This window comes from Ornithodoros turicata, chromosome 7, assembly GCF_037126465.1.
Source record: "Ornithodoros turicata isolate Travis chromosome 7, ASM3712646v1, whole genome shotgun sequence".
Lineage (NCBI taxonomy): Eukaryota > Metazoa > Arthropoda > Arachnida > Ixodida > Argasidae > Ornithodoros > Ornithodoros turicata.
The window spans coordinates 17,396,936-17,409,103 of NC_088207.1; the positions used below are offsets into that span (position 1 = coordinate 17,396,936).

General features: G+C 38.6%; 1 protein-coding gene across 1 annotated transcript in view; it reads left to right on the plus strand.

Moving 5' to 3' along the window:
- The first annotated feature begins 10,905 nt into the window (after positions 1 to 10,905).
- LOC135399605 (phospholipid scramblase 4-like) overlaps positions 10,906 to 12,168 on the plus strand; it is a 34,273-nt gene continuing 33,010 nt past the window's right edge. The window contains exon 1 of the mRNA XM_064631332.1: positions 10,906 to 10,960. The gene's annotated coding sequence lies outside the window, so the exon portion shown is untranslated. The remainder of the gene's footprint in view (positions 10,961 to 12,168) is intronic.

The following is a 12,168-nucleotide window of genomic DNA, read 5'->3' on the forward strand; positions in this document are numbered from 1 at the left end:
CTCCTAGCCAACAAACAGAACTAATGATATCTGCCCTGATTTATTGAAGACGGCTGCCAATAGATGTATGGAAGACCACGGAACACGAACGACAAGAACACAAGAGGAAATAAAATCTATACCACTACAAAGAAGATATTCCTAATCAAACAACACAGTAATCTATCATTCAGAAAATCAGAAGAAAAAATCAAACTCATCAGAAAATAGACATGTTCAAAATGAACTTCACCACATAGCACGCTCCTAGCCAACAACCAGATCTGATGATATCTGCCCTGATTTGTTGAAGACGGCTGCCAATAGATGTATGAAAGACCACGGAACACGAACGACAAGAACGACACGAATACAAGAGGAAATAAAATATATACCACTATATACAAAGAAGATATTGCTAATCAAACAACACAGTAATCTATCATTCAGAAAATCAGAAGAAAAAATCAAACTCATCAGAAAATAGACATGTTAAAAATGAACTTCACCACATAGCACGCTCCTAGCCAACAAACAGAACTAATGATATCTGCCCTGATTTATTGAAGACGGCTGCCAACAGATGTATGGAAGACCACGGAACGCGAATGACAAGAACGACATGAACACAAGAGGAAATAAAATCTATACCACTACAAAGAAGATATTCCTAATCAAACAACACAGTAGTCTATCATTCAGAAAATCAGAAGAAAAAATCAAACTCATCAGAAAATAGACATGTTAAAAATGAACTTCACCACATAGCACGCTCCTAGCCAACAACCAGATCTGATGATATCTGCCCTGATTTGTTGAAGACGGCTGCCAATAGATGTATGGAAGACCACGGAACACGAACGACAAGAACGACACGAATACAAGAGGAAATAAAATCTATACCACTATATACAAAGAAGATATTCCTAATCAAACAACACAGTAATCTATCATTCAGAAAATCAGAAGAAAAAATCAAACTCATCAGAAAATAGACATGTTAAAAATGAACTTCACCACATAGCACGCTCCTAGCCAACAAACAGAACTAATGATATCTGCCCTGATTTATTGAAGACGGCTGCCAATAGATGTATGGAAGACCACGGAACACGAACGACAAGAACACAAGAGGGCATAAAATATATACCACTACAAAGAAGATATTCCTAATCAAACAACACAGTAATCTATCATTCAGAAAATCAGAAGAAAAAATCAAACTCATCAGAAAATAGACATGTTAAAAATGAACTTCACCACATAGCGCGCTCCTAGCCAACAACCAGATCTGATGATATCTGCCCTGATTTGTTGAAGACGGCTGCCAATAGATGTATGGAAGACCACGGAACGCGAATGACAAGAACGACATGAACACAAGAGGAAATAAAATCTACACCACTACAAAGAAGATATTCCTAATCAAACAACACAGTAATCTATCATTCAGAAAATCAGAAGAAAAAATCAAACTCATCAGAAAATAGACATGTTAAAAATGAACTTCACCACATAGCACGCTCCTAGCCAACAAACAGAACGAATGATATGTGCCCTGATTTATTGAAGACGGCTGCCAATAGATGTATGGAAGACCACGGAACACGAACGACAAGAACACAAGAGGAAATAAAATCTATACCACTACAAAGAAGATATTCTTAATCAATACGATTACAATCACATTACAAGTTGTATTATAAAAAGTCTAACATTCCTATACGTGAGAATCATCATTGCAATAGCGTGAATATCTGTCATAACATTTCGAGCGCAATAGGGAATCTCAGTTTCATATTCCAACATTACTCAACTTTTAATTAATCCATTTCTTATTAAGTCAACAGCATAGGCGTAAGGATATAACGAGAAACAACACAATCAACAGCTACAACTAATAGAGAGCCAAACCTGCGCACCATCCAACACATAGAGAAATAATAGCTACCCAATCTATCAAAAGGCGAAATAGCAAAGACTTAACACTATAGCACAGAGTTAACGCTGAAGAACAGAGGAACACGCGGCGACACGTAACAACAGAGGAAAATAATCTATCATTGAACCATCATAAAATCGACCAATATACAATTTTCATTCTAACAAACACTACGAACCTTAATGGAGGTATCCAAGACGTAGAAAATATGCACTGTTTTCATCTCGGTTTTCACTCTTTTCCTCAAAGCCGTGACACTTTATGTCTCTATCTATATGGCTAAAGCACTGCGCATGCTTTATCACTCAAAGGGTTGGGGGCTATATTCCTTCGCCCAGCAAACAGAACGCTCTAGAGGTCAGATAAGATAGTTCAAAGGCGATATATTTTATTGTGCAGTGCAAATAGATGCCGATATTACTCGTTGGGATCACCATCTTTTCGCATCCTTTCCTTGAAACGGAAATCTTTTGTCAAAGTGGTTGACAAGTCGACTAAGTTTGTACAGATGCGATATTCTTATTGAACACGTAGAAAAAGTCCAAATTATTAAATGGTAGCAACAATACTCAATCAAAAACGAGAAACAAATTTAATTACATCAATTTTTGTAATATCTTGCAACAGAGAGTTCTAAGGAACCACACAGAAATATCAGATGTGAAATGCAACTCAGAGGTATGAGGCATTCCCATCTTGGAGATACTTACTTATGTTAATCGAGTGAACAATTGAAACAAATACAAGACAATAATTATTTCAGGCAGTGACTTCACAACGTATAGAATATCAATCGAGTGAATACTTGAAACAAAGTCAAAACAATTCTCACGACAGGTGGAGATTATAGCATTCTAACCAGATAATAAAATTTTAATCAATAAAATGAGCATAGATATGCTTTTAATGAAGTGTAGACGTGCACTTGAAAACAGAAGAGACATTTGCTCTACATTGAAAGATGGACAGATTTTGTACTCGCTGCCATAAATCATGGGAAGATGTGATAAAAAACTGGGGGGGGGGGAATATGTTTAAAAAACTGCTTCGAAAAGGAGGAGCCGCGAAACGATTCCATTATCGCTGCCTTTCAATACGTCCTAGACATGGTCGTATTCGGAGAGGTGGTACAAATTACAGAACTGAAGGTGCAAGAATTTATATGCCGAATCTATAATACTTATAAAAATATCTGCACATCAACGTCGGAAGGGCCACTGGTATTGATGGCGGAGTTTTTGAGGTTTGCTAACGAAGAATTGAAATACACTAGACCAGATGTAATTGTAATCATTGCAATGGGCATTGCGTTCATCAAGAAAGCAGTCAGATCAAATTATCATATACAAGCGGTCTATATCGCACGATGCATTACGAATTTGTTGAAATTACACATATCTGAGATGGAAAGTACATAAAATCTTATCATGTGATATGTTCCACTACCACAGCAAACGCAATTATTTTATTCTACCGGTCAGTGATGTCGAATGAACAGAAATTCAATATTGTTGTGCAAGGTCTGATGTATCATCCTTTATTGAAACTCAACAAACACGTCAATTGCGGTGGACCACCGGATTTTCATCTAATACTCTCTTGTACGCCATTCAAGAATCTTCATACAAAGAAAGGAAACATCAATAAGAGACTGTGCAAGTTCATCGCAACAAAGTGCAAGTTGTTGAAGCAATACGAACACGGCGACAACATATCACCTGCGTTAATCAACGCTGGATTCAAGCGCCCAATAATCAGAATAAACTACTTGATGTCTTCGGAATTCATGAATCAAGACAACAAACGAAAACTTCAGAGTTTGGAATAGAATTATAATTTATCGGAATAAACAAGCATATAATTGAAATAATAATTGTATTCTTTGTCATCATTGTAATGTATTCTACACATCGCAACGAAAACAGCTTATGATTAGATTGAAGATTGCTAAGGAGACGAATATTCCACAATTTGTGTATGAATTCTCATATGGAATGAGACCTGACCACCAAATAGGTTTTATTCGACTACACTCAGTACAAGTTCAACACCCGAAGGATAGAGTTGCCGGAGAAGGATCGGTCATTGAAATTTAGAGACATGATACATCAGTCTATGATTACAAAAAAAAAAGGATCACTAATCTAATGTGAAAACTTATCATATTTCATGAATTAAATTCCACAGTGCATGTATATTTCTCAATCACTTGCACTAGCCCAGACGTAGTAAAAGAAGAAAAGGCGTCTTTGACAAGCAACCCGGCTGGAGTGCGGAACAAATAAATTTTTTTTTTTTTTTACACCGTTGTCCATTTGTATGACTGGATTCACGTTCAGGAGAAGTGCTGACTACCACACATCAGTAAGAGTTTAATTAAAATTTGAACAGGTGTTGCGATTTATGATCAGTGTTGTAGAATGTGTAATTTCACAATACGCAAGCTTTAGGTCGCTCACTTTGACGAGCACTCTTCCTCGATGTCAGAGAAGTTAATCGAATGGATTGATGTTTTCTGTATACACTATAACATAATGCGAATTCTTTATGTCGTGGATATTAAAAGTTACGAATATATTCCGAACTAAATTTACTTAAAACTCGAGGGTCACCCGCGTCGACGAACCCGTTTCCGGAAAAAGCAACACGCTCGCGTGCGGTACCGCGTTAAGGAGTCCGGCGCAGAATCGCGTTCGGTTTCGGGTACGGCATTGGGGAAACGCGGCCCGGCATGTTGCCGAAACGTCTTCGAGAACGCGGGTGACACTTTCTTCGAGTCTTAAGTAAATTTCGTTCGGAAAATATTCGTAACTTTTAATATCCACGACATAAAGAATTCACATTATGTTATAGTGTATACAGAAAATATCAATCCATTCGATTAACTTCTCTGACATCGTGAAAGAGTGCTCGTCAAACTGATCGAGCTAAAGCTTGCGTATTGTGAAATTACACATTCTACAACACTGATCATAAATCGCAACACCTGTTCAAATTTTAATTAAACTCTTACTGATATGTGGTAGTCAGCACTTCTCCTGAATGCGATTCGATAAAATTTAGCATTTAATCCGCAATCCAATATCTTGTATAGTATGTGTGAGTATATGCACAACTTTTTAATCTATATCTTTAGAAAAATGCAAGAAATAGCGTGCAGTTTTGACTTTGAAAATTTAAAGAACAAAATGATCTTTAGTGTGGAATTTGCGCTTTACAACGTTATGCGCTAAGGACTTATAAAATTAAAGTAATGCCTTTCCATTTGTAGTGGCCGGATGCCATGACACTAAAATAATGTGATTTTCTGTATGGCTACGGGAAATCTCGAGTATATTTTGTGAATTGGATCTACGTTTATGTGTGACCTGCGCTGATCTGGTTATTATAATTAATATAACATATATTCCATTGTGTTTATGCATAACGCTCATCTTCATTGTATATTGGTTAAGCACTTCTGATGGCGGTTGTGAGATCCGCTTCTCCTAAAATCTGATTGCGACTTGGAAATTATTTCATATACGTTTGTGTGCCGTGTGTTACGAAGACTACGTGATTAAAAATGTAGACTTGGCCTGCACGTCATGCTCGTAAAATCTTTCGTTTGCATTGTGGCATCTGATGATAGATTCGCTTTTCGCGAAGGCTTCGTGTTATCTCCCAGACACTGAACCCGAATGTGATTGTAAAAGTTGTCGCGAAGGCTTTGACTTATCCGCCGCAATCAGTTATCTTGCCTTATTTCCCGTTTTGCTCTGTCTTGGACGGCTCATTTTTCCTATCCAATCATACAAATGGACAACGGTGTTAAAAAAATATTTATTTATTTGTTCCGCACTCCAACCGGGTTGCTTGTCAAAGACGCCTTTTCTTCTTTTACTACGTCTGGGCTAGTGCAACTGATTGAGAAATATACATGCACTGTGGAATTAAATTCATGAAATATGATAAGTTTTCACATTAGACTAGTGATCTTTTCTTTTTTGTAATCATAGACTGATGTATCATGTCTCTAAATTTCAATGACCGATCCTTCTCCGGCAACTCTATCCTTCGGGTGTTGAACTTGTACAGAGTGTAGTCGAATAAAACCTATTTGGTGGTCAGGTCTCATTCCATATGAGAATTCTTACACAAATTGTGGAATATTCGTCTCCTTAGCAATCTTCAATCTAATCATAAGCTGTTTTCGTTGCGATGTGTAGAATACATTACAATGATGACAAAGAATACAATTATTATTTCAATTATATGCTTGTTTATTCCGATAAATTACAATTCTATTCCAAACTCTGAAGTTTTCGTTTGTTGTCTTGATTCATGAATTCTGAAGACATCAAGCAGTTTATTCTGATTATTGGGCGCTTGAATCCAGCGTTGATTAACGCAGGTGATATGTTGTCGCCGTGTTTGTATTGCTTCAACAACTTGCACTTTGTCGCGATGAACTTGCACAGTCTCTTATTGATGTTTCCTTTCTTTGTATGAAGATTTTCTTGAATGGCGTACAAGAGAGTATTAGATGAAAATCGTCCAGTAGTCCACCGCAATTGATATGTTTGTTGAGTTTCAATAAATGATGATATATCAGACCTTGCACAACAATATTGAATTTCTGTTCATTCGACATCACTGACTGGTAGAATAAAATAATTGCGTTTGCCGTGGTAGTGGAACATATCACATGATAAGACTTTATGTGCTTTCCATCTCAGATATGTGTAATTTCAACAAATCCGTAATGAATCGTGCGATATAGACCGCTTGTATATGATAATTTGATCTGACTGCTTTCTTGATGAACGCAATGCCCATTGCAATGATTATAATTACATCTGGTCTAGTGTATTTCAATTCTTCGTTAGCAAACCTCAAAAACTCCGCCATCAATCCCAGTGGCCCTTCCGACGTTGATGTGCAGATATTTTTATAAGTATTGTAGATTCGGCATATAAATTCTTGCACCTTCAGTTCTGTAATTTGTACCACATCTCCGAATACGACCATGTCTAAGACGTATTGAAAGGCAGCGATAATGGAATCGTTTCGCGGCTCCTCCTTTTCGAAGCAGTTTTTTATCACATCTTCCCATGATTTATGGCAGCGAGTACAAAATCTGTCCATCTTTCAATGTTGAGAAAATGTCTCTTCTGTTTTCAAGTGCACGTCTACACTTGATTAAAAGCATATCTATGCTCATTTTATTGATTAAAATTTTATTATCTGGTTAGAATGCTATAATCTCCACCTGTCGTGAGAATTATTGTTTTGACTTTGTTTCAAGTGTTCGATCGATTGATATTCTATACGTTGTGAAATCACTGCCTGAAATAATTATTGTCTTGTATTTGTTTCAATTGTTCACTCGATTAACATTAGTAAGTACCTCTAAGATGGGAATGCCTCATACCTCTGAGTTGCATTTCACATCTGATATTGCTGTGTGGTTCCTTAGAACTCTCTGTTGCAAGATATTACAAAAATTGATGTAATTAAATTTGTTTCTCGTTTTTGATTGAGTATTGTGTCTACCATTTAATAATTTGGACTTTCTCTACATGTTCAATAAGAATATCGCATCCGTACAAACTTAGTCGAGTTGTCAACCACTTTGACAAAGGATTTCCGTTTCAAGGAAAGGATGCGAAAAGATAGTGATCCCAACGAGTAATATCGGCATCTATTTGCACTGCACAATAAAATATATCGCCTTTGAACTATCTTATCTGACCTCTAGAGCGTTCTGTTTGCTGGACGAAGGAATATAGCCCCCAACCCTTTGAGTGATAAAGCATGCGCAGTGCTTTGGCCGTATAGATAGAGACATAAAGTCTCCGGCTTTGAGGAAAAGAGTGCATATTTTTTACGTCTTGGATACCTTCATTAGGTTCGTAGTGTTTGTTAGAATGAAAATTGTATATTGGTCGATTTTATGATGGTTCAATGATAGATTATTTTCCTCTGTTGTTGTTTACGTGTCGCCGCGTGTCTTCAGCGTTAAGTCTGTGCTATAGTGATAAGTCTGTGCCTTTTGATAGATTGGGTAGCTATTATTTCTCTGTGTTGGATGGTGCGCAGGTTTGGCTGTCTATTAGTTGTAGCTGTTGATTGTGTTGTTTCTCGTTATATCCTTACGCCTATGCTGTTCACGTAATAAGAAATGGTTAATTAAAAGTTGAGAAATGTTAGAATATGAAACTGAGATTCCCTATTGCGCTCGAAATGTTATGACAGATATTCACGCTATTGCAATGATGATTCTCACATATAGGAATGTTAGACTTTTTATAATACAACTTGTAATTTGATTGTAATCGTATTGATTAAGAATATCTTCTTTGTAGTGGTATAGATTTTATTTCCTCTTGTGTTCTTGTCGTTCGTGTTCCGTGGTCTTCCATACATCTATTGGCAGCTGTCTTCAATAAATCAGGGCAGATATCATTAGTTCCATTTGTTGGCTAGGAGCGTGCTATGTGGTGAAGTTCATTTTGAACATGTCTATTTTCTGATGAGTTTGATTTTTTCTTCTGATTTTCTGAATGATAGATTACTGTGTTGTTTGATTAGGAATATCTTCTTTGTAGTGGTATATATTTTATTTCCTCTTGTGTTCGTGTCGTTCGTGTTCCGTGGTCTTCCATACATCTGTTGGCAGCCGTCTTCAACAAATCAGGGCAGATATCATCAGATCTGGTTGTTGGCTAGGAGCGTGCTATGTGGTGAAGTTCATTTTGAACATGTCTATTTTCTGATGAGTTTGATTTTTTCTTCTGATTTTCTGAATGATAGATTACTGTGTTGTTTGATTAGGAATATCTTCTTTGTAGTGGTAAAGATTTTATTTCCTCTTGTGTTCGTGTCACATAGTCTTCCAGAGTGTCTGCTGTTCACAGTCAATTACATATAACTATCAGAACTTCCCGCTATTGCATTGATGGTTCTCACGTATGGGAATATTAGATTTTTTATAACACAACTTAAAATTTTGTTTATAATTATGTTGATTAAGGATATCTTCTTTGATTAAACGTGTTGATCATTTCTCGTTTCGATATGGTGTAGCTATTATTTCCCTACATGTTGGATGATTTGTTCTATATTAACGCTATGTGTTGATTCGAATTATTTCCTTATGTCTGGGCTATTCACTTCAATTGAAATTGATTAATTAAATTTGTGTCATATTGGAATATTAAACTTAGCTTCCATATTGTGCTGGAAATTACTTACATCTATCAGGTCCTCACATCTCAGACTTTTTATAATAAAACTTGTAATTTTGATTGTAATCATATTGATTAAGAATATTTTAAATGTGTTATCACTTCCGATTCATTGAAAACTTGTGTGATTACAGTTAATAAAAAATATTGTGTTTGATCTGTGATACCTATTCAATGCTGTTGTATCGTACCTGTAATAAGTATATTCTTTTTTACATGTATTGTGTTTCTTCTGCTTCAGGTTTTTTGGATGGGTTTTTCCCATTCACACAGAGTCACAGCATAATTCCTTGCACTATTGATTTTAATAGATATATTTTCACTTGTACTTTTGTGTATAGTTATCCTTTGCATGTCTCTGCATGTAAACCGCTCACGTGTTGTATCGGAAAAAAATATGTGAAGTCGGCCCACGTACGGCCAAAGAGGTCTGCCCAGGCTGAAAAATACGCTACGACGAGCGCACGCGCAGCCCTCCCCCCCGCCGATAAGCACGCGGACAACCCTCCGCACACGCGCCGCGCGGGGAAAAATACGCGCTGGGCTCAAGGCAGGGGTGCCGTAGTTTGGACCCCATGTAGTTTCACACCCACTACATACTACTCATTACTTTGAATATTTTAATCTTACTTCTTTAGATCTAAAACTTTGATCGACGACGCGAGGTTCAAAATGTCCCTTGGAAGTGTTACAGTCCCGTAGGCATTGGAGGCCGGACTTGCGGTTTATTGCAACTATTCCTCACTCGGTCCTATCAAGTCTCACCTCTATCTATCTGAGTTCACAAGCTACGGGCGCATACAGGAAAATTCTGAACGATGCGGCACACGACACAGCAAGTACAATTTTGAGCAGTGTGTGGTTTTGTCGTGTGACCACGCTGGCCCTTGTTCAGTGTGCCGGCACGTTTCTGCACTTTATTCCGTACACTCACCGTCTCTGATTCCGAACCCAAGACAAGATAGGTCGATCCCGATACAGTGAGTAAATAACCCATGAAACACATGAGAGTGAATTCATTTGTAAGTCAAATCCTGCTCGATACAGGGGATGGGGAGAGGGGTGCTCTCGCAATTCTCCTAATATGTTTCCAGAAATGGTACATGCAGGTCCCCCAAGGTCGCCATTTTCCCATGTATTTGTTCCTATCCCGATGCGTGCAATGCCGGAGGCCGCCCTTAGATACCCCATTGTTACCAGACGTTGGCCTGCGTGGATTGTAGCGCGCTAAAGATCCAGTTGAAGCACAATCCAAGCCAGGCCAAGTCACCGAAGGAGAAATGGACGACTGCAGCGCCTACGGCGCCTGGTACGACAGGTACGCTATGTGATGCACGCAGCCGTGCACTAGATCCTTCCGATCGCTCAACACGTTTAAAAACGGGACCAAAAAGTGACACACGACAGAGAAAGTTGTTATACGCGTTTTATTTGGACATATAAAGACTAGATTCATTCGCAGAAACAACAAAAACATTTTGCCGCTAAACTTAGCGCGCTGAAGTGATCCGGAACGGCAACAGTGGGGTATCTAGTGGCGGCCTTCTTCGTTGCACGCTTTTCCGAGGTGAGTTTGGGGACCTGGGTACATGTGTTCGCAGTATTTTCGGTGGTAGTTTGTTCGCTCGGGCACCACACCTACACGCACGAGGAAAGCTGCCGTATGGTCCCGTAATTTTCAGAATATGAACGTGCAACATTTGTGTGATTACACAGTTATTTCCTCTACTCTGTGTTCTTTATATAGGGATGGAGCGCAAGTATGTTGTGCAAGGTGCCGCGAACAACGACATCTTTTATCTGCAAGAGGGTGAGTTCGCATTCCTACTCATATACCTCTAGTGAAAATATTAAATACTAATGATTGAAGTACAGTAAGGCGAACGGCAATGCAAAACTAACCTTTATATGTGGCTTTATAGCTTGCATAAAAATTTATACCCAAGTGTTAACGCACGAACAGTGCCGATGTAGTACTGAAGAACAGTATTTAAGGCAAAGTAGATCGTGTATAATTTCAAATGTACCGGAAGATAAATACAAGCACTCACAAAGGTGCTTAACGTAGCACACCAAAAGCTAGAATTCTCAAGTACTTCAAAAAAATTCCCATCAAACTCCATGTATATGAAAGTATGGAGCATAAAAAAAACAAGCATATTTACTGATATTGGCCGTCTCGGTTCGGGTCAGCTATCGGTGGGCTGGAGTTATATCCAACTCCATCCGGTGCATATTTTGCATTGCATATTTTGCACTCTTTGCATACTAAATTGGATGAAGGTCAACCCATGGAAGCATGGAAGCACCCACTGCTTACGTTAGAACACTGCACTGGTTTGGAGTTACCCGGCCTGGTGCCTGTGTTGGCGGTGCTTGAAAATGTGGGCCTGGACCGGGTCTAAATATGGAATGGCTTGGGCCTGTGCTATGCCGCTGTTGATAAAGTCTGGCGGTACTCTTCAAAGCATCTCAATCTCAATGTGGAGAAAGACGATAACAGCCTCCTTTCAGGAATAACGCAATTAAAATGCACAAAGACATGTCGCAAAATAGGTTAGGCTCATACTATGTCCTACCAAGATGATCTCGAAGTCCAGGAGCAAAGCTGCTATCAAAAGTCAGAGTGTATAGATTCTCGAAACGTTCCCGCAAGAAAAGATCTGTGGCTGCAGGCAATAGGGCTCAACCAGTGGACGCAGAGATCACACAGCGGCATCTTCTGTGGGCACTGTTTAGCAGGTAATAGGCTTTGCAACTACAGTAGAATTTATTCTACGCTTCAGCGACAAACCAGTACTGAAGTATTTCTGGCTGCACATAAATTACACAACTTCCATTTGCCCTTTCGCGAAGACAGTGGACAGCACTTCGAAGTGGAAGCGGTATCAGAGGTCGTAGATCAGTAACCAAAGTCTTGTGAAGAGAACCCGAACCATGACACCGAGTGTAATGCGGAACAGGACCTGCAGGCGATTCGAAATGGCAATGATACCTGCGAACACCTCACAAAGAGCG